This window comes from Spermophilus citellus (genome assembly GCF_964194105.1).
Source record: "Spermophilus citellus genome assembly, chromosome: 10".
Classification (NCBI taxonomy): domain Eukaryota; kingdom Metazoa; phylum Chordata; class Mammalia; order Rodentia; family Sciuridae; genus Spermophilus; species Spermophilus citellus.
The window spans coordinates 15,625,094-15,648,780 of record NC_138197.1 but is presented as its reverse complement, the minus strand read 5'-3'; positions in this window follow the sequence as shown (position 1 = coordinate 15,648,780).

The window sequence follows — 23,687 nt, the reverse complement described above, 5'->3', positions numbered from 1 at the left end:
TTTCAGGAAACTCGTAGTTTTTTGGAAGCTTGGAAACCCCATTCAATGTAAGGGATTTGCGCCAGTCTCTGCTTAGGGCTACATCAATAGGAAACATACCATAGAGATAGAACTTGGAACTACTTTATTGTGTCAAGTTTCAAAGAGCTAGCACAAACCGTGTTTGATTTAGAGTTCCAACTACATGTATCCCTGTGGGAGAAAACAGAGAGAAACCTAAAAATTAAAACTGTTACTGCCAACGAACGGTTTAAACTAGAAGAACGAAATTTGGTGAGCCAAGTGGGAGTGGGGTACTGATCATTACCAGAAGGTGTCATCAAGATTGGGTGAAAAAATATGTGCTGAGATATCCGGAAACTCGTCGTTTTTGGAAGCTTGGCAATCCCTTTTCATGAAAGTGATTTGCGCCAGTCTCTGCTTAGGGCTACATCAATAGGAAACAAACCATAGAGATAGAACTTGGAACTACTTTATTGCGTCAAGTTTCAAAGAGCTAGCACAAACCGTGTTTGATTTAGAGTTCCAACTACATGTATCCATATAGGAGAAAACAGAGTGAAACCTAAAAATTAAAACTGTTACTGCCAACGAACGGTTTAACCTAGAAGAAGGAAATTTGGTGAGCCAAGTGGGATTGGGGTACTGATCATTACCTGAAAGTGTCATCAAGATTGGGTGAAAAAATGTGTGCTGAGATTTCAGGAAACTTGTAGTTTTTGGAATCGTGGCAACCCCTTTCCATGAAAGTGATTTGCGCCAGTCTCTGCTTAGGGCTACATCAATAGGAAACAAACCATAGAGATAGATCTTGGAACTACTTTATTGTGTCAAGTTTCAAAGAGCTAGCACAAACCGTGTTTGATTTAGAGTTCCAACTCCATGTATCCATATAGGAGAAAACAGAGTGAAACCTAAAAATTAATACAGTTACTGCCAACGAACGGTTTAACCTAGAAGAATGAAATTTGGTGAGTGAAGTGGGATTGGTGTACTGATCATTACCTGAAAGTGACATCAAGTTTGGGTTAAGAAATATGTGCTGAGATTTCAGGAAACTCTTTGTTTTAGGAAGCTTGGCAACCCCTTTCCATTAAAGTGATTTGCTCCAGTCTCGGCTTAGGCCTACATCAATAGGAAACAAACCATAGAGATAGAACTTGGAACTACTTTATTGTGTCAAGTTTCAAAGAGCAAGCACAAACCGTGTTTGATTTAGAGTACCAACTACATGTATCCCTATAGGAGAAAACCGAGTGAAACCTAAAAATTTAATCAGTTACTGCCAACGAACGGTTTAACCTATAAGAACAAAATTTGGTGAGCCAAGTGGGATTGGGGAACTGATCATTACCTGAAAGTGTCATCAAGATTGGGTGAAAAATGTGTGCTGAGATTTCAGGAAACTCGTAGTTTTTTGGAACCTTGGCAACCACTTTACATGAAAGTGATTATTGCCAGTCTCTGCTTAGGGCAACATCAATAGGAAACAAACAATAAAGATAGGACTTGGAACAACTTTATTGTGTCAAGCTCCAAAGAGCTAGCAAAAACCATGTTTGATTTAGAGTTCCAATACATGTATCCATAAAAAGAAAACAGAGTGAAACCTAAAAATTAAAACTGTTACTGCCTACGAACGGTTTAACCTAGAAGAACGAAATTTGGTGAGCCAAGTGGGACTGGGGTACTGATCATTACCTGAACGTGTCATCAAGATTTCGTGAAAAAATGTGTGCTGAGATTTGAGGAAACTCGTAGTTTTTTGGAAGCTTGGCAACCGCTTTCCATGAAAGTGATTTGCGCCAGTCTCTTCTTAGGGCTACATCAATAGGAAACAAACCATAGAGTTAGAACTTGGAACTACTTTATTGTGTCAAGTTTCAAAGAGCTAGCACACACCGTGTTTGATTTAGAGTTCCAACTACATGTATCCATATAGGAGAAAACAGATTGAAACCTAAAAATTAAAACAGTTACTGCCAATGAATGGTTTAACCTAGACGAACGAAATTTAGTGAGCCAATTCGGATTGGGGTACTGATCATTACCTGAAAGTGTCATCAAGATTCGGTGAAAAAATGTGTGCTGAGATTTCAGGAAACTTGTAGTTTTTGGAAGCTTGGCAACCCCTTTCCATGAAAGAGATTTGCGCCAGTCTCTGCTTAGGACTACATCAATAGGAAACAAACCGTAGACATAGAACTTGGAAATAATTTATTGTTTCAAGTTTCAAAGAGCTAGCACAAACCGTGTTTGATTTAGAGTTCCAACTACATGTATCCCTGTGGGAGAAAACAGAGTGAAACCTAAAAATTTAAACAGTTACTGCCAAGGAACGGTTTAACCTAGAAGAACGAAATTTGGTGAGGCAAGTGGGAATGGGGTACTGATCATTATCTGAAAGTGTCATCAAGATTGGGTGAAAAAATGTGTGCTGAGATTTCAGGAAACTCTTTGTTTTTGGAAGCTTGGCAACCCCTTTCCATGAAAGTGATTTGCGCCAGTCTCTGCTGAGGGATACATCAATAGCAAACAAACCATAGAGATAGAACTTGGAACTACATTATTTTGTCGATTTTCAAAGTGCTAGCACAAACCGTGTTTGATTTAGAGTTCCAACTACATGTATCCATATAGGAGAAAACAGAGTGAAACCTAAAAATTTAAACAGTTACTGCCAATGAACGGTTTAAACAAGAAGAAGGAAATTTAGTGAGCCAAGTGGGATTGGGGTATTGATCATTACCTGAAAGAGGCATCAAGATTTGGTGAAAAAATGTGTGCTGAGATTTCAGGAAACTCGTAGTTTTTTGGAAGCTTGGCAACCACTATTTATGAAAGTGATTTGTGATAGTCTATGCTTAGGGCTACATCAATAGGAAACAAACCATACAGATACAACTTGGAACTACTTTATTGTGTCAAGTTTCAAAGAGCTAGCACAAACCGTGTTTGATTTAGAGTTCCAAATACATGTATCCATATAGGAGAAAACAGAGTGAAAGCTAAAAATTAAAACTGTTACTGCCAACGAACAGTTTTACCTAAAGAATGAAATTTGGTGAGCCAAGTGGGATTGGGGTACTGATCATTACCTGAATGTGTCATCAAATTGGGTGAAAAAATATGTGCTGAGATTTCAGGAAAGTCGTAGTTTTTGGAAGCTTGGCCACCCCTTTCCATGAAAGAGATTTGCGCCAGTCTCTCCTTAGGGATACATCAATAGGAAACAAACCATAGAGATAGAACTTGGAACTACTTTATTGTGTCAAGTTTCAAAGAGTTAGCACAAACCGTGTTTGATTTAGAGTTCCAACTACATGTATCCCTGTGGGAGAAAACACAGTGAAACCTAAAAATTAAAACAGTTACTGCCAACGAACGGTTTAACCTAGAAGAATGAAATTTGGTGAAGCAAGTGGGAATGGGGTACTGATCATTATCTGAAAGTGTCATCAAGATTGGGTGAAAAAATGTGTGCTGAGATTTCAGGAAAATGGTAGTTTTTTGGAAGCTTGGCAACCCCTTTCCGTAAAACTGATTTGCACCAGTCTCTGCTTAGGGCTACATCAATAGGAAACAAACCATAGAGATAGAACTTGGAACTACTTTATTTTTTCAAGTTTCAAAGAGCTAGCACAAACCATGTTTGATTTAGAGTTCCATCTATATGTATCCCTATAGGAGAAAACAGAGTGAAACCTAAAATTTATACAGTTACTGCCAACGAACGGTTTAACCTAAAAGAACGAAATTTGGTGAGCCAAGTGGGATTGGGGTACTGATCATTACCTGAAACTGTCATCAAGATTGTGTGAAAAAATGTGTGCTGAGATTTCAGGAAATTTGTAGTTTTTGGAAGATTGGCAACCCCTTTCCATGAAAGTGATTTGCACCAGTCTCTGCTTAGGGCTACATCAATCGGAAACAAACCATAGAGATAGAACTTGGAACTACTTTATTGTGTCAACTTTCAAAGAGCTAGCACAAACCGTGTTTGATTTAGAGTTCCAACTACATGTATCCATATAGGAGAAAACAGAGTGAAACCTAAAAATTAAAACTGTTACTGCAAACGAACGGTTTAACCTAGAAGAACAAAATTTGGTTAGCCAAGTGGGATTTGGGTACTGATCATTACCTGAAAGTGTCATCAAGATTGGGTGAAAAAATGAGTGCTGAGATTTCAGGAAACTCGTAGTTTTTTGGAAGCTTGCCAACCCATTTTCATGAAAGTGATTTGTGCCAGTCTCTGCTTAGGGCTATATCAATAGGAAACAAACAATAAAGATAGAACTTGGAACTACTTTATTGTGTCAAGTTTCAAAGAGCTAGCACAAACCGTGTTTGATTTAGAATTCCAACTACATGTATCCATATAGGAGAAAACAGAGTGAAACCTAAAAATTAAAACAGTTACTGCCAACGAACGGTTTAACCTAGAAGAACGAAATTTGGTGAGGCAAGTGGGAATGGGGTACTGATCATTATCTGAAAGTGTCATCAAGTTTGGGTGAAAAAATGTGTGCTGAGATTTCAGGAAACTTGTAGTTTTTTGGAAGCTTGGCAACCCCTTTCCGTGAAAGTGATTTGCGCCAGTCTCTGCTTAGGGCTACATCAATAGGAAACAAACCATAGAGATAGAACTTGGAACTACATTATTGTGTCAAGTTTCATAGAGCTAGCACAAACCGCGTTTGATTTAGAGTTCCAACTACATGTATCCATATAGGAGAAAAGAGAGTGAAACCTAAAAATTAAAACTGTTACTGACAAAGAACTGTTTATCGTAAAAGAACGAAATTTGGCGAGCCAAGTGGGATTGGGGTACTGATCATTAGCTTAAACTGTCATCAAGATTGGGTGAAAAAATGTGTGCTGAGATTTCATGAAACTCGTAGTTTTTTGGAAGCTTGGCAACCCCTTTCAATGAAAGTGATTTGTGCCAGTCTCTGCTTAGTCCTCATCAATAGGAAACAAACCATAGTGATAGAACTTAGAACTACTTTATTGTGTCAAGTTTCAGAGAGCTAGCACAAACCGTGTTTGATTTAGAGTTCCAACTACATGTGTCCATATACGAGAAAACAGATTGACACCAAAAAATTAAAACAGTTACTGCAAACGAACCGTTTAACCTACAAGAACGAAATTTGGTAAGCAAAGTGAGATTGGGGTACTGATCATTACCTGAAAGTGTCATCAAGACTGGGTGAAAAAATATTTGGTGAGATTTCAGGAAACTCGTAGTTTTTTGGAAGCTTGCCAACCCCTTTCCATGAAAGTGATTTGAGCCCGTCTCTGGTTAGGTCTACATCAATAGGAAATAAACATAGAGATAGCACTTGGAACTACTTTATTGTGTCAGGTTTCAAAGAGCTAGCACAAACCGTGTTTGATTTAGACTTCAAAATACATGTATCCCTATAGAAGAAAACAGAGTGAAACCTAAAAATTAAAACTGTTACTGCCAACGAACGGTTTACCCTAGAAGAACGCAATTTGGTGAGCCAAGTGGGATTGGGGTCCTGATCATTACCTGAAAGTGTCATCAAGATTGGGTGAAAAAAATGTGTGCTGAGATTTCAGGAATCTCGTAGTTTTTTGGAAGCTTGGCAACCCCTTTCCATGAAAGTGATTTGCGCCAGTCTCTGCTTAGGGCTACCACAATAGGAAACAAACCATAAAGATAGAACTTGGAACTAGTTCATTGTGTCAAGTCAAAGACCTAGCACAAACCGTTTTGATTTAGAGTTCCAAATACATTTATTACTATAGGAGAAAACAGAGTGAAACCTAAAAATTAAAACTGTTACTACCAAGGAACGGTTTAACCAGGAAGAACGAAATTTGCTGAGCCAAGTGGGATTGGGGTTCAGATCATTACCTGAAAGTGTCATCAAGATTAGGTGAAAAATTGTGTGCTGAGATTTCAGAAAGCTTGTAGTTTTTTGAAAGCCAGGCAACCCCTTTCCATGAAAGTGATTTGCACCAGTCTCTGCTTAGGGCTACATCAATAGGAAACAAACCATAGAGATAGAATTTGGAACTACTTTATTCTGTCAAGTTTCAAAGAGCTAGCACAAACCGTGTTTGATTTAGAGTTCCAAATACATGTATCCCTGTAGGAGAAAACAGAGTGAAACCTAAAAATTGAAACTGTTACTGCCAACCAATGGTTTAAACTAGAAGAACGAAATTTGGTGAGCCAAGTGGGATTGGGGTACTGATCATTACCTGAAAGTGTCATCAAGATTGGGTGAAAAAATGTGTGCTCAGATTTCAGGAAACTCGTAGTTTTTTGGAAGCTTGGCAACCCCTTTCCATGAAAGTGATTTGAGCCAGTCTCTGCTTAGGGCTACATCAATAGGAAACAAACCATAGAGATCGAACTTGAAACTACTGTATTGTGTCAGGTTTCAAAGAGCTAGCACAAACCGTGTTTGATTTAGATTTCCAACTACATGGATCCCTATAGGAGAAAACAGAGTGAAACCTAAAAATTAAAACAGTTACTTCCAACGAACGTTTTAACCTAGAAGCACGACATCTGGTGAGGCAAGTGGGACTGGGTACTGATCATTACCTGAAAGTGTCATCAAAATTGGTTGAAAAAATGTGTGCTGAGATTTCAGGAAACTCGTAGTTTTTGGAAGCTTGGCAACCCCTTTCCATGAAAGTGATTTGTGCCAGTCTCTGCTTAGGGCTACATCAACAGGAAACAAACCATAGATATAGAACTTGGAACTATTTTATTGAGTCAAGTTTCAAAGAGCTAGCACAAACCGTGTTTGATTTAGAGTTGCAACTGCATGTATCCATATAGGAGAAAACAGAGTGAAACCTAAATATTAAAACTGTTACTGCCAACGAACGGTTTAACAAGAAGAACAAAATTTGGTGAGCCAAGTGGGATTGGGGTACTGATCATTACCTGAAAGTGTCATCAAGTTTGGGTGAAAAAATGCGTGCTGAGATTTAAGGAAACTCGTAGTTTTTTGGAAGCTTGGCAACCCCTTTCCATGAAAGTGATTTGCGCCAGTCTCTGCTTAGGGATACATCAATAGGAAACAAACCATAGAGATAGAACTTGGAACTACTTTACTGTGTCAAGTTTCACAGAGCTAGCACAAACCGTGCTTGATTTAGTGTTCCAACTACATGTATCCATAAGGAGAAAACAGAGTGAAACCTAAAAATTAAAACTGTTACTGCCAACGAAGGGTTTAACCTAGATGAAGGAAATTTGGTGAGCCAAGTAGGATTGGGGTACTGATCTTTACCTGAAAGTGTCATGAAGTTTGGGTGAAAAAATATGTGCTGAGATTTCAGAAACCTGTAGTTTTTTGGAAGCTTGGCAACCCCTTTCCATGAAAGTGATTTGCACCAGTCTCTGCTTAGGGCTACATCAATAGGAAACAAACCATAGAGATAGAACTTGGAAATACTTTATTGTGTCAAGTTTCAAAGAGCTAGCACAAACCGTGTTTGATTTAGAGTTCCAAATACATGTATCCCTGTAGGAGAAAACAGAGTGAAACCTAAAAATTAAAACTGTTACTGCCAACCAACGGTTTAACCTAGAAGAACGAAATTTGGTGAGCCAAGTGGGATTGGTGTACTGATCATTACCTGAAAGTGTCATCAAGTTTGGGTGAAAAAATGTGTGCTGAGATTTCAGGAAACTCGTAGTTTTTTGGAAGCGTGGCAACCCCTTTCAATGAAAGTGATTTGCGGCAGTCTCTGCTTAGGGCTACATCAATAGGAAAAAAACCATAGAGATAGAACTTGGAACTACTTTATTGTGTCAAGTTTCAAAGAGCTAGTGCAAACCATGTTTGATTTAGAGTTCCAACTACATGTATCCCTATAGGAGAAAACAGAGTGAAAACTTAAAATTAAAAATATTACTGTCAACAAACGGTTTAACCTAGAAAAATGAAATTTGGTGAGCCAAGTGGGATTTGGGTACTGATCATTATCTGAAAGTGTCATCAAGATTGGGTGAAAAAATGTGTGCTGAGATTTCAGGAAACTCGTAGTTTTTTGGAAGCTTGGCAACCGCTTTCCATGAAAGTGATTTGCGCCAGTCTCTGCTTAGGGCTACATCAATAGGAAACAAACCATAGAGATAGAACTTGGAACTACTTTATTGTGTCAAGTTTCAAAGAGCTAGCACAAACCGTGTTTGATTTAGAGTTCCTACAACATGTATCCCTATAGGAGAAAACAGAGTGTAACCTAAAAATTTAAACAGTTACTGCCAACGAACGGTTTAACCTAGAAGAACGAAATTTGGTGAGCCAAGTGAGATTGGGGTTCTGATCATTACCTGAAAGTGTCATCAAGATTGGGTGAAAAAAATGTGTGCTAAGATTTCAGGAAACTTGTAGTTTTTGGAAGCTTGGCAAACCCTTTCCATGAAAGTGATTTGCGCCAGTCTCTGCTTAGGGCTACATCAATAGGAAAAAAACCGTGCAGATAGAAGTTGGAATTACTTTATTGTGTCAAGTTTCAAAGAGCTAGCACAAACCGTGTTTGATTTAGAGTTCCAAATACATGTATCCATATAGGAGAAAACAGAGTGAAACCTAAAAATTTAAACTGATACTGCCAACGAACGGTTTAACCTAGAAGAACGAAATTTGGTGAGCCATGTGGGATTGGGGTACTGATCATTACCTAAAAGTGTCATCAAGCCTGGGTGAAAAAATGTGTGCTGAGTTTTGAGGAAAATCTTAATTTTTTGGAAGCTTGGCAACCCCTTTCCATGAAAGGGATTTGCGCCAGTCTCTGCTTAGGGCTACATCAATAGGAAACAAACCATACAGACAGAAGTTGGAACTACTTTATTCTGTCAAGTTTCAAAGAGCTGGCACAAACCGTGTTTGATTTAGAGTTCCAACTACATGTATTCCTATAGGAGAAAACAGAGTGAAACCTAAAAATTAAAACAGTTACTGCCAATGAACGGTTTAACAAGAAGAACGAAATATGGAGAGGCAAGTGGGAATGGGGTACTCATCATTATGTGAAAGTGTCATCAAGATTGGGTGAAAAAATGTGTGCTGAATTTTCAGGAAACTCATAGTTTTTTGGAAGCCTGGCAACACCTTTCCATGAAAGTGATTTGCGCCAGTCTCTGCTTAGGGCTACATCAATAGGAAACAAACCATAGAGATAGAACTTAAAACTACTTTATCTGTCAAGTTTCAAAGAGCTAGCACAAACCGTGTTTGATTTAGAGTTCCAACAACATGTATCCCTATAGGAGAAAACAGAGTGAAACCTAAAAATTAAAACAGTTACTGCCAACGAACGGTTTAACCTAGAAGAACAAAATTTGGTGAGCCAAGTGGGATTGGGGTTCTGATCATTACCTGAAAGTGTCATCAAGATTGGGTGAAAAAATGTGTGCTGGGAATCAGGAAACACGTAGTTTTTTGGAAGCTTGGCAACCCCTTTCGATGAAAGTGATTTGCGCAGGTCTCTGCTTAGGGCTACATCAATAGGAAACAAACCATAGAGAGAGAACTTGGAACTACTTTATTGTGTCAAGTTTCAAAGTGCTAGCACAAACCGTGTTTGATTTAGAGTTCCAACTACATGTATCCATATAGAAAAAAGAGAGTGAATCCTAAAAATTAAAACTGTTACTGCAAACGAACGGTTTAACCTAGAAGAACGAAATTTGGTGAGCCAAGTGGGATTGGGGTACTGATCGTTACCTGAAAGTGTCATCAAGATTGGTTGAAAAAAATGTGTGCTGAGATTTCAGGAAACTCGTAGTTTTTTGGAAGCTTGGCAACCCCTTTCCATGAAAGTGATTTGCGCCAGTCTCTGCTTAGGGCTACATCAATAGGAAACAAACCATAGAGATAGAACTTGGAACTACTTTATTCTGTCAACTTTCAAAAAGCTAGCACAAACCGTGTTTGATTTAGAGTTCCAACTACATGTATCCATATAGGAGAAAACAGAGTGAAACCTAAAAATTAAAACTCTTACTGCCAATGAACGGTTTAACCTAGAAGATGGAAATTTGGTGAGCCAAGTGGGATTGGGATACTGATCACTACATGAAAGTGTCATCAAGATTGGGTGAAAAAATGTGTGCTGAGATTTCAGGAAACTCGTAGTTTTTTGGAAGCTTGGCAACCGCTTTCCATAAAAGTGATTTGCGCCAGTCTCTGCTTAGGGCTACATCAATAGGAAACAAACCATAGAGATAGAACTTTGAACTACTTTATTCTGTCAAGTTTCAAAGAGCTAGCATAAACCGTGTTTGATTTAGAGTTCCAACTACATGTATCCATATAGGAGAAAACAGAGTGAAACCTAAAAATTACAACTGTTACTGCCAAAGAACGGTTTAACCTAGAAGAAGGAAATTTGGTGAGCCAAGTGGGATTGGGGTACTGATCATTACCTGAAAGTGTCATCAAGATTGGGTGAAAAAATGTGTGCTGAGTTTCCAGGAAAATCTTAATATTTTGGAAGCTTGGCAACCCCTTTCCATGAAAGTGATTTGCGACAGTCTCTGCTTAGGGCTACATCAATAGGAAACAAACCATACAGATACAACTTGGAACTACTTTATTGTGTCAAGTTTCAAAGAGCTAGCACAAACCGTGTTTGATTTAGAGTTCCAACTACATGTATCCATATAGGAAAAAACAGAGTGAAACCTAAAATTTAAAACTGTTACTGCCAACGAATGTTTTAACCTAGAAGAAGGAAATTAGGTGAGCCAAGTGGGATTGGGGTACTGATCATTAACTGAAAGTGTCATCAATATTGGGTGAAAAAATGTGTGCTGAGATTTCAGGAAACTATTAGTTTTTCGAAAGCTTGGCAACCCCTTTCCATGAAAGTGATTTGCGACAGTCTCTGCTTAGGGCTACATCAATAGGAAACAAACCATACAGACAGAAATTGGAACTACTTTATTGTGTCAAGTTTCAAAGAGCTGGCACAAACCGTGTTTGATTTAGAGTTCCAACTATATTTATCCCTATAGGAGAAAACAGAGTGAAACCTAAAAATTAAAACAGTTACTGCCAACGAACGGTTTAACAAGAAGAACGAAATATGGAGAGGCAAGTGGGAATGGGGTACTGATCATTATGTGAAAGTGTCATCAAGATTGGGTGAAAAAAATGTGTGCTGAATTTTCAAGAAACTCATAGTTTTTTGGAAGCCTGGCAACACCTTTCCATGAAAGTGATTTGCGCCAGTCTCTGCTTAGGGCTACATCAATAGGAAACAAACCATAGAGATAGAACTTGGAACTACTTTATTCTGTCAAGTTTCAAAGAGCTAGCACAAACCGTGTTTGATTTAGAGTTCCAACAACATGTATCCCTATAGGAGAAAACAGAGTGAAACCTAAAAATTAAAACAGTTACTGCCAACGAACGGTTTAACCTAGAACAACGAAATTTGGTGAGAAAAGTGGGATTGGGGTTCTGACCATTACCTGAAAGTGTCATCAAGATTGGGTGAAAAAATATGTGCTGGGAATCAGGAAACACGTAGTTTTTTGGAAGCTTGGCAACCCCTTTCGATGAAAGTGATTTGCGCAGGTCTCTGCTTAGGGCTACATCAATAGGAAACAAACCATAGAGAGAGAACTTGGAACTACTTTATTGTGTCAAGTTTCAAAGTGCTAGCACAAACCGTGTTTGATTTAGAGTTCCAACTACATGTATCCATATAGGAAAAAGAGAGTGAATCCTAAAAATTAAAACTGTTACTGCAAACGAACGGTTTAACCTAGAAGAACGAAATTTGGTGAGCCAAGTGGGATTGGGGTACTGATCGTTACCTGAAAGTGTCATCAAGATTGGTTGAAAAATATGTGTGCTGAGATTTCAGGAAACTCGTAGTTTTTTGGAAGCTTGGCAACCCCTTTCCATGAAAGTGATTTGCGCCAGTCTCTGCTTAGGGCTACATCAATAGGAAACAAACCATAGAGATAGAACTTGGAACTACTTTATTCTGTCAACTTTCAAAAAGCTAGCACAAACCGTGTTTGATTTAGAGTTCCAACTACATGTATCCATATAGGAGAAAACAGAGTGAAACCTAAAAATTAAAACTCTTACTGCCAACGAACGGTTTAACCTAGAAGATGGAAATTTGGTGAGCCAAGTGGGATTGGGATACTGATCACTACATGAAAGTGTCATCAAGATTGGGTGAAAAAATGTGTGCTGAGATTTCAGGAAACTCGTAGTTTTTTGGAAGCTTGGCAACCGCTTTCCATAAAAGTGATTTGCGCCAGTCTCTGCTTAGGGCTACATCAATAGGAAACAAACCATAGAGATAGAACTTTGAACTATTTTATTCTGTCAAGTTTCAAAGAGCTAGCATAAACCGTGTTTGATTTAGAGTTCCAACTACATGTATCCATATAGGAGAAAACAGAGTGAAACCTAAAAATTACAACTGTTACTGCCAAAGAACGGTTTAACCTAGAAGAAGGAAATTTGGTGAGCCAAGTGGGATTGGGGTACTGATCATTACCTGAAAGTGTCATCAAGCCTGGGTGAAAAAATGTGTGCTGAGTTTTCAGGAAAATCTTAATATTTTGGAAGCTTGGCAACCCCTTTCCATGAAAGTGATTTGCGACAGTCTCTGCTTAGGGCTACATCAATAGGAAACAAACCATACAGATACAACTTGGAACTACTTTATTGTGTCAAGTTTCAAAGAGCTAGCACAAACCGTGTTTGATTTAGAGTTCCAACTACATGTATCCATATAGGAAAAAACAGAGTGAAACCTAAAATTTAAAACTGTTACTGCCAACGAATGTTTTAACCTAGAAGAAGGAAATTAGGTGAGCCAAGTGGGATTGGGGTACTGATCATTAACTGAAAGTGTCATCAATATTGGGTGAAAAAATGTGTGCTGAGATTTCAGGAAACTATTAGTTTTTCGAAAGCTTGGCAACCCCTTTCCATGAAAGTGATTTGCGACAGTCTCTGCTTAGGGCTACATCAATAGGAAACAAACCATACAGACAGAAATTGGAACTACTTTATTGTGTCAAGTTTCAAAGAGCTGGCACAAACCGTGTTTGATTTAGAGTTCCAACTACATTTATCCCTATAGGAGAAAACAGAGTGAAACCTAAAAATTAAAACAGTTACTGCCAACGAACGGTTTAACAAGAAGAACGAAATATGGAGAGGCAAGTGGGAATGGGGTACTGATCATTATGTGAAAGTGTCATCAAGATTGGGTGAAAAAAATGTGTGCTGAATTTTCAGGAAACTCATAGTTTTTTGGAAGCCTGGCAACACCTTTCCATGAAAGTGATTTGCGCCAGTCTCTGCTTAGGGCTACATCAATAGGAAACAAACCATAGAGATAGAACTTGGAACTACTTTATTCTGTCAAGTTTCAAAGAGCTAGCACAAACCGTGTTTGATTTAGAGTTCCAACAACATGTATCCCTATAGGAGAAAACAGAGTGAAACCTAAAAATTAAAACAGTTACTGCCAAGGAACGGTTTAACCTAGAACAACGAAATATGGTGAGAAAAGTGGGATTGGGGTTCTGACCATTACCTGAAAGTGTCATCAAGATTGGGTGAAAAAATGTGTGCTGAGAATCAGGAAACTCGTAGTTTTTTGGAAGCTTGGCAACCCCTTTCCATGGAAGTGATTTGTGCAGGTCTCTGCTTAGGGCTACATCAATAGGAAACAAACCATAGAGAATGAACTTGGTACTACTTTATTGTGTCAAGTTTCAAAGTGCTAGCACAAACCGTGTTTGATTTAGCGTTCCAACTACATGTATCCATATAGGAAAAAGAGAGTGAATCCTAAAAATTAAAACTGTTACTGCAAACGAACGGTTTAACCTAGAAGAACAAAATTTGGTGAGCCAAGTGGGATTGGGGTACTGATCATTACCTGAAAGTGTCATCAAGATTGGTTGAAAAAAATGTGTGCTGAGATTTCAGGAAACTCGTAGTTTTTTGGAAGCTTGGCAACCCCTTTCCATGAAAGTGATTTGCGCCAGTCTCTGCTTAGGGCTACATCAATAGGAAACAAACCATAGAGATAGAACTTGGAACTACTTTATTCTGTCAACTTTCAAAAAGCTAGCACAAACCGTGTTTGATTTAGAGTTCCAACTACATGTATCCATATAGGAGAAAACAGAGTGAAACCTAAAAATTAAAACTCTTACTGCCAAGGAACGGTTTTACCTAGAAGATTGAAATTTGGTGAGCCAAGTGGGATTGGCGTACTGATCACTACATGAAAGTGTCATCAAGATTGGGTGAAAAAATGTGTGCTGAGATTTCAGGAAACTCGTACTTTTTTGGAAGCTTGGCAACCGCTTTCCATGAAAGTGATTGGCGCCAGTCTCTGCTTAGGGCTACATCAATAGGAAACAAACCATAGAGATAGAACTTGGAACTACTTTATTCTGTCAAGTTTCAAAGAGCTATCATAAACTGTGTTTGATTTAGAGTTCCAACTACATGTATCCATATAGGAGAAAACAGAGTGAAACCTAAAAATTACAACTGTTACTGCCAAAGAACGGTTTAACCTAGAAGAAGGAAATTTGGTGAGCCAAGTGGGATTGGGGTACTGATCATTACCTGAAAGTGTCATCAAGCCAGGGTGAAAAAATGTGTGCTGAGTTTTCAGGAACATCTTAATTTTTTGGAAGCTTGGCAACCCCGTTCCATGAAAGTGATTTGCGACAGTCTCTGCTTAGGGCTACATCAATAGGAAACAAACCATACAGATACAACTTGGAACTACTTTATTGTGACAAGTTTCAAAGAGCTAGCACAAACCGTGTTTGATTTAGAGTTCCAACTACATGTATCCATATAGGATAAAACAGAGTGAAACATAAAAATTAAAACTGTTACTGCCAACGAATGTTTTAACCTAGAAGAAGGAAATTAGGTGAGCCAAGTGGGATTGGGGTACTGATCATTAACTGAAAGTGTCATCAATATTGGGTGAAAAAATGTGTGCTGAGATTTCAGGAAACTATTAGTTTTTCGAAAGCTTGGCAACTCCTTTCCATGAAAGTGATTTGCGACAGTCTCTGCTTAGGGCTACATCAATAGGAAACAAACCATAGAGACAGAAATTGGAACTACTTTATTGTGTCAAGTTTCAAAGAGCTGGCACAAACCGTGTTTGATTTAGAGTTCCAACTACATTTATCCCTATAGGAGAAAACAGAGTGAAACCTAAAAATTAAAACAATTACTGCCAACGAACGGTTTAACAAGAAGAACGAAATATGGAGAGGCAAGTGGGAATGGGGTACTGATCATTATGTGAAAGTGTCATCAAGATTGGGTGAAAAAAATGTGTGCTGAATTTTCAGGAAACTCATAGTTTTTTGGAAGCCTGGCAACACCTTTCCATGAAAGTGATTTGCGCCAGTCTCTGCTTAGGGCTACATCAATAGGAAACAAACCATAGAGATAGAACTTGGAACTACTTTATTCTGTCAAGTTTCAAAGAGCTAGCACAAACCGTGTTTGATTTAGAGTTCCAACAACATGTATCCCTATAGGAGAAAACAGAGTGAAACCTAAAATTAAAATTTTTACTGCCAACGAACGGTTTAACCTAGAAGAACAAAATTTGGTGAGCCAAGTGGGATTGGGGAACTGATCATTACCTGAAAGTGTCATCAAGATTGGGTGAAAAAATGTGTGCTGAGATTTCAGGAAACTCGTAGTTTTTTGGAAGCTTGGCAACCCCTTACGATGAAAGTGATTGGCGCCAGTCTCTTCTTAGGGCTACATCGATAGGAAACAAACCATAGTGATAGAACTTGGAACTACTTTATTGTGTCAAGTTTCAAAGAGCTAGCACAAACCGTGTTTGATTTAGAATTCCAACTACATGTATCCATATAGGAGAAAACATCGTGAAACCTAAAAATTAAAACAGTTACTGCCAATGAACGGTTGAACCTAGAAGAAGGAAATTTGGTGAGCCAAGTGGGAATGGGGTACTGATCATTACCTTAAAGTGTCATCAAGATTGGGTGAAAAAATGTGTGCTGAGATTTCAGGAAACTCATAGTTTTTTGGAAGCTTGGCAACCCCTTTCCATGAAAGTGAATGCGCCAGTCTCTGCTTAGGGCTACATCAATAGGAAACAAACCATAGAGATAGAACTTGGAAGTACTTTATTGTGTGAAGTTTAAAAGAGGTAGCACAAACCGTGTTTGATTTAGAGTTCCAACTACATGTATCCCTATAGGAGAAAACAGAGGGAAACCTAAAAATTAAAACAGGTACTGCCAATGAATGGTTTAACCTAGAATAACAAAAATTTGGTGAGCCAAGTGGGATTGGCGTACTGATCATTACCTGAAAGTGTCATCAAGATTGGGTGAAAAAATGTGTGCTGAGATTGCAGGAAACTCATAGTTTTTTGGAAGCTTGGCAACCCGTTTTCATGAAAGTGATTTGTGCCAGTCTCTGCTTAGGGCTAAATCATTAGGAAACAAACAATAAAGATAGAACTTGGAACTACGTTATTGTGTCAAGTTTCAAAGAGCTAGCATAAACCGTGTTTGATTTAGAGCTCCAACTACATGTATCCATAAGGAGAAAACAGAGTGAAACCTAAAAATTAAAACTGTTACTGCCAACGAATGGTTTAACCTAGAAGATCGAAATTTGGTGAGCCAAGTGGGATTGGGGTACTGATCATTACCTGAACGTGTCATCAAGAATTGGATTAAAAAGTGTGTGCTGAGATTTCAGAAAACTCGTAGTTTTTTGGAAGCTTGGCAACCCGTTTTCATGACAGTGATTTGTGGCAGTCTCTGCTTAAGGCTACATCAATAGGAAACAAAAAATAAAGATAGAACTTGGAACTACTTTATTCTGTCAAGTTTCAAAGAGCTAGCATAAACCGTGTTTGATTTAGAGCTCCAACTACATGTATCCATATAGGAGAAAACAGAGTGAAACCTAAAAATTAAAACTGTTACTGCCAACGAACGGTTTAATCTAGAAGAACAAAATTTGGTGAGCCAAGTGGGATTGGGGTACTGATCATTACCTGAAAGTGTCATCAAGATTAGGTGAAAAAATGTGTGCTCAGATTTCAGGAAACTCGTAGTTTTTTGGAAGCTTGGAAACCCCATTCAATGTAAGTGATTTGCGCTAGTCTCTGCTTAGGGCTACATCAATAGGAAACAAACCATAGGGATAGAACTTGGAACTATTTTATTCTCTCAAGATTCAAAGAGCTAGCACAAACCGTGTTTTATTTAGAGTTCCAACTACATGTATCCCTGTGGGAGAAAACAGAGTGAAACCTAAAAATTAAAAATGTTACTGCCAACGAACGGTTTAACCTAGAAGAACGAAATTTGGTGAGCCAAGTGGGAGTGGGGTACTGATCATTACCTGAAGGTGTCATCAAGATTGGATGAAAAAATATGTGCTGAGATATCCGGAAACTCGTCGTTTTTGGAAGCTTGGCAACCCCTTTTCATGAAAGTGATTTGCGCCAGTCTCTACTTAGGGCTACATCAATAGAAAACAAACCATAGAGAATAGAACTTGGAACTACTTTATTGTGTCAAGTTTCAAAGAGCTAGCACAAACAGTGTTTGATTTAGAGTTCCAACTACATGTATCCATATAGGAAAAAACAGAGTGAAACCTAAAAATTAAAACTGTTACTGCCAACGAACGGTTTAACCTAAAAGAAGGAAATTTGGTGAGCCAAGTGGGATTGGGGTACTGATCATTACCTGAAAGTGTCATCAAGATTGGTTGAAAAAATGTGTGCTGAGATTTCAGGAAACTCGAATTTTTTTGGAAGCTTGGCAACCCCTTTCCTTGAATGTGATTTGCGCCAGTCTCTGCTTTGGGCTACATCAATAGGAAACAAACCATAGAGATAGAACTTGGAACTACTTTATTGTGTCAACTTTCAAAGACCTAGCACAAACCGTGTTTGATTTAGAGTTCCAACTACATATATCCATATAGGAGAATACAGAGTGAAAGCTAAAAATTAAAACTCTTACCGCAAACAAACGGTTTAACCTAGAAGTACGAAATTTGGTGAGCCAAGTGGGATAAGGGTACTGATCATTACCTGAAAGTGTCATCAAGATTGGGTGAAAAAATGTGTGCTGAGATTTCAGGAAACTTGTAGTTTTTGGAATCGTGGCAACCCCTTTCCATGAAAGTGATTTGCGCCAGTCTCTGCTTAGGGCTACATCAATAGGAAACAAACCATAGAGATAGATCTTGGAACTACTTTATTGTGTCAAGTTTCAAAGAGCTAGCACAAACCGTGTTTGATTTAGAGTTCCAACTACATGTATCCATATAGGAGAAAACAGAGTGAAACCTAAAAATTAATACAGTTACTGCCAACGAACGGTTTAACCTAGAAGAATGAAATTTGGTGAGTGAAGTGGGATTGGGGTACTGATCATTACCTGAAAGTGACATCAAGTTTGGGTTAAGAAATATGTGCTGAGATTTCAGGAAACTCGTAGTTTTTTGGAAGCTTGTCAACCCCTTTCCATGAAACTGATTTGCGCCAGTCTTTGCTTAGAGCTACATCAATAGGAAACAAACCTTAGAGATAGAACTTGGAACTACTTTATTGTGTCAAGTTTCAAAGAGCTAGCACAAATTGTGTTTGATTTAGAGTTCCAAATTCCTGTATCCATATAGGAAACAGAGTGAAACCTAAAAATTAAAACTGTTACTGCCAACCAACGCTTTAACCTAGAAGAACGAAATTTGGTGAGCCAAATGGGATTGGGGTACTGATCATTACCTAAAGTTTCATCAAGATTGGCTGATAAAATGTGTGCTGATATTTCAGGAAAATCGTAGTTTTTTGGAAGCTTGGCAACCCCTTTCCATGAAAGTGATTTGTGCCAGTCTCTGCTTAGGGCTACATCAATAGGAAACAAACCATAGAGATAGAACTTGGAACTACTTTATTGTGTCAAGTTTCAAAGAGCTAGCACAAACCGTGTTTGATTTAGAGTTCCAACTACATGTATCCATATAGGAGAAAACAGAGTGAAAGCTAAAAATTAAAACACTTACTGCCAACGAACGGTTTAACCTAGAAGAACGAAATATGGTGAGCCAAGTGGGATTGGGGTACTGATCATTACCTGAAAGTGTCATCAAGATTGGGTGAAAAAATGTGTGCTGAGATTTCAGGAAACTCGTAGTTTTTTGGAAGCTTGGCAACCCCTTTCCATGTAAGTGATTTGCGCCAGTCTCTGCTTAGGGCTACATCAATAGGAAACAAAGCACAGAGATAGAACTTGGAACTACTTTATTGTGTCAAGTTTCAAAGAGCTAGCACAAACCGTGTTTGATTTAGAGTTCCAACTACATGTATCCCTATAGGAGAAAACAGAGTGAAACCTAAAAATTTCAACAGTTACTGCCAACGAACGGTTTAACATAGAAGAACGAAATTTGGTGAGCCAAGTGCGATTGGTGTACTGATCATTACCTGAAAGTGTCATCAAGATTGGGTGAAAAAATGTGTGCTGTGATTTCAGGAAACTCGTAGTTTTTTGGAAGCTTGGCAACCCCTTTTTATGAAAGTGATTCGCGCCAGTCTCTACTTAGGGCTACATCAACACGAAACAAACCATAGAGATAGAACTTGGAACCACTTTATTCTGTCAAGGTTCAAAGACCTAGCACAAACCGTGTTTTATTTAGAGTTCCAACCACATGTATCCATATAGGAGAAAACAGAGTGAAACATAAAATGAAATCAGTTACTGCCAACGAATGGTTTAACCTAGAAGAACAAAATTTTGTGAGCCAAGTGAATTGGGGAACTGATAATTACCTGAAGGTGTCATCAAGATTGGGTGAAAAAATGTGTGCTGAGATTTCAGGAAACTCGTAGTTTTTTGGAAGCTTGGCAAACCGTTTTCATGAAAGTGATTTGTGCCAGTCTCTGCTTAGGGCTATATCAATAGGAAACAACCCATAGAAATGGAACTTAAAACTACATTATTGTGTCAAGTTTCAAAGAGCTAGCATAAACCGTGTTTGATTTAGAGCTCCTACTACATGTATCCATAGGAGAAAACAGAGTGAAACATAAAAATTGAAACTGTTACTGTGAACGAACGGTTTAACCTAGAAGAACGAAATTTGGTGAGCCGAGTGGGATCACGGTACTGATCATTACCTGAAAGTGTCATCAAGATTGGGTGAAAAAATGTGTGCTGAGATTTCAGAAAACTTGTAGTTTTTGGAAGCTTGGCTACCCCTTTCAATGAAAGTGATTTGCGCCAGTCTCTGCTTAGGGCTACATCAATAGGAAACAACTAATAGGGGGAGAATTGGGGACTCTTTTATTGTGTCAAGTTTCAAAGAGCTAGCACAAACCGTGTTTGATTTAGAGTTCCAACTACATGTATCCCTATAGGAGAAAACCGAGTGAAACCAAAAAATTAAAACTGTTACTGCCAAAGAACGGATTAACGTAGAAGAACGAAATTTGTTCATCCAAGTGGGATTGGGGTACTGATCATTACCTGAAAATGTCATCAAGATTGGGTGAAAAAATGTGTGCTGAGATTTCAGGCAACTCGTAGTTTTTTGGAAGCTTGGCAACCCCTTTCCATTTTACTGATTCGCGCCAGTCTCTGCTTAGGGCTACATCAATAGGAAACAACCATATAGATAGAACTTGGAACTACTTTATTGTGTCAAGTTTCAAAGAGCTAGCACAAATTGTGTTTGATTTAGAGCTCCAACTACATGTATCCATATAGGAGAAAACAGAGTGAAACCTAAAAATTAAAACTGTTACTGCCAACGAACGGTTTAATCTAGAAGAACGAAATTTGGTGAGCCAATTGGGATTGGGGTACTGATCATTACGTGAAAGTGTCATCAAGATTGGGTGTAAAAATGTGTGCTGACATTTCAGGAAACTCGTAGTTTTTTGGAAGCTTGGAAACCCCATTCAATGTAAGGGATTTGCGCCAGTCTCTGCTTAGGGCTACATCAATAGGAAACAAACCATAGAGATAGAACTTGGAACTACTTTATTGTGTCAAGTTTCAAAGAGCTAGCACAAACCGTGTTTGATTTAGAGTTCCAACTACATGTATCCCTGTGGGAGAAAACAGAGAGAAACCTAAAAATTAAAACTGTTACTGCCAACGAACGGTTTAACCTAGAAGAACGAAATTTGGTGAGCCAAGTGGGAGTGGGGTACTGATCATTACCTGAAGGTGTCATCAAGATTGGGTGAAAAAATATGTGCCGAGATATCCGGAAACTCGTCGTTTTTGGAAGCTTGGCAATCCCTTTTCATGAAAGTGATTTGCGTCAGTCTCTGCTTAGGGCTACATCAATAGGAAACAAACCATAGAGATAGAACTTGGAACTACTTTATTGCGTCAAGTTTCAAAGAGCTAGCACAAACCGTGTTTGATTTAGAGTTCCAACTACATGTATCCATATAGGAGAAAACAGAGTGAAACCTAAAAATTAAAACTGTTACTGCCAACGAACGGTTTAACCTAGAAGAAGGAAATTTGGTGAGCCAAGTGGGATTGGGGTACTGATCATTACCTGAAAGTGTCATCAAGATTGGGTGAAAAAATGTGTGCTGAGATTTCAGGAAACTCGTAGTTTTTGGAATCGTGGCAACCCCTTTCCATGAAAGTGATTTGCGCCAGTCTCTGCTTAGGGCTACATCAATAGGAAACAAACCATAGAGATAGATCTTGGAACTACTTTATTGTGTCAAGTTTCAAAGAGCTAGCACAAACCGTGTTTGATTTAGAGTTCCAACTACATGTATCCATATAGGAGAAAACAGAGTGAAAGCTAAAAATTAAAACAGTTACTGCCAAAGAACGGTTTAACCTAGAAGAACGAAGGTTGGTGAGCCAAGTGGGATTGGGGTACTGATAATTACCTGAAAGTGTCATCAAGATTGGGTGAAAAAATGTGTGCTAGGATTTCAGGAAACTCGTAGTTTTTTGGAAGCTTGGCAACCCCTTTCCATTAAAGTGATTTGCGCCAGTCTCTGCTTAGGGCTACATCAATAGGAAACAAACCATAGAGATAGAACTTGGAACTACTTTATTGTGTCAAGCTTCAAAGAGCTAGCACAAGCCGTGTTTGATTTAGAGTTCCAACTACATGTATCCCTATAGGAGAAAACAGAGTGAAACCTATAAATTAAAACAGTTACTACCAACGAACGGTTTAAACTAGAAGAACGAAATTTGGTGAGCCACGTGGGATTGGGTACTGATCATTACCTGAAAGTGTCATCAAGATTGGGTGAAAATATGTGTGCTGAGATCTCAGGAAACATGTAAATTTTGGAAGCTTGGCAACCCCTTTCCATGAAAGTGATTTGCGCCAGTCTCTGCTTAGGGCTACATCAATAGGAAACAAACCATCGAGATAGAACTTGGAACTACATTATTGTGTCAAGTTTCAAAGAGCTAGCACGTACCGTGTTTGATTTAGAGTTCCAACTACATGTATCCATGTAGGAGAAAACAGAGTGAAACCTAAAATTTAAAACTGTTACTGCCAACCAAAGGTTTAACCTAGAAGAACGAAATTTAGTGAGGCAAGTGGGAATGGGGTACTGATCATTATCTGAATGTGTCATCAAGATTGGGTTAAAAAATGTGTGCTGAGATTTCAGAAAATTCGTAGTTTTTTTGGAAGCTTGGCAACCCCTTTCCATGAAAGTGATTTGCTCCAGTCTCGGCTTAGGCCTACATCAATAGGAAACAAACCATAGAGATAGAACTTGGAACTACTTTATTGTGTCAAGTTTCAAAGAGCAAGCACAAACCGTGTTTGATTTAGAGTACCAACTACATTTATCCCTATAGGAGAAAACAGCGTGAAACCTAAAAATTTAATCAGTTACTGCCAACGAACGGTTTAACCTATAAGAACAAAATTTGGTGAGCCAAGTGGGATTGGGGAACTGATCATTACCTGAAAGTGTCATCAAGATTGGGTGAAAAATGTGTGCTGAGATTTCAGGAAACTCGTAGTTTTTTGGAACCTTGGCAACCACTTTACATGAAAGTGATTATTGCCAGTATCTGCTTAGGGCTACATCAATAGGAAACAAACAATAAAGATAGGACTTGGAACAACTTTATTGTGTCAAGCTCCAAAGAGCTAGCACAAACCATGTTTGATTTAGAGTTCCAATACATGTATCCATAAAAAGAAAACAGAGTGAAACCTAAAAATTAAAACTGTTACTGCCTACGAACGGTTTAACCTAGAGGAACGAAATTTGGTGAGCCAAGTGGGATTGGGGTACTGATCATTACCTGAACGTGTCATCAAGATTTCGTGAAAAAATGTGTGCTGAGATTTCAGGAAACTCGTAGTTTTTTGGAAGCTTGGCAAACCGTTTTCATGAAAGTGATTTGTGCCTGTCTCTGCTTAGGGCTACATCAATAGGAAACAAACCATAGAGAAAGAACTTGGAACTACTTTATTGTGTCAAGTTTCAAAGAGCTAGCATAAACCGTGTTTGATTTAGAGCTCCTACTACATGTATCCATAGGAGAAAACAGAGTGAAACCTAAAAATTAAAACTGTTACTGCCAACGAACAGTTTAACCTAGAAGAACGAAATTTGGTGAGCCGAGT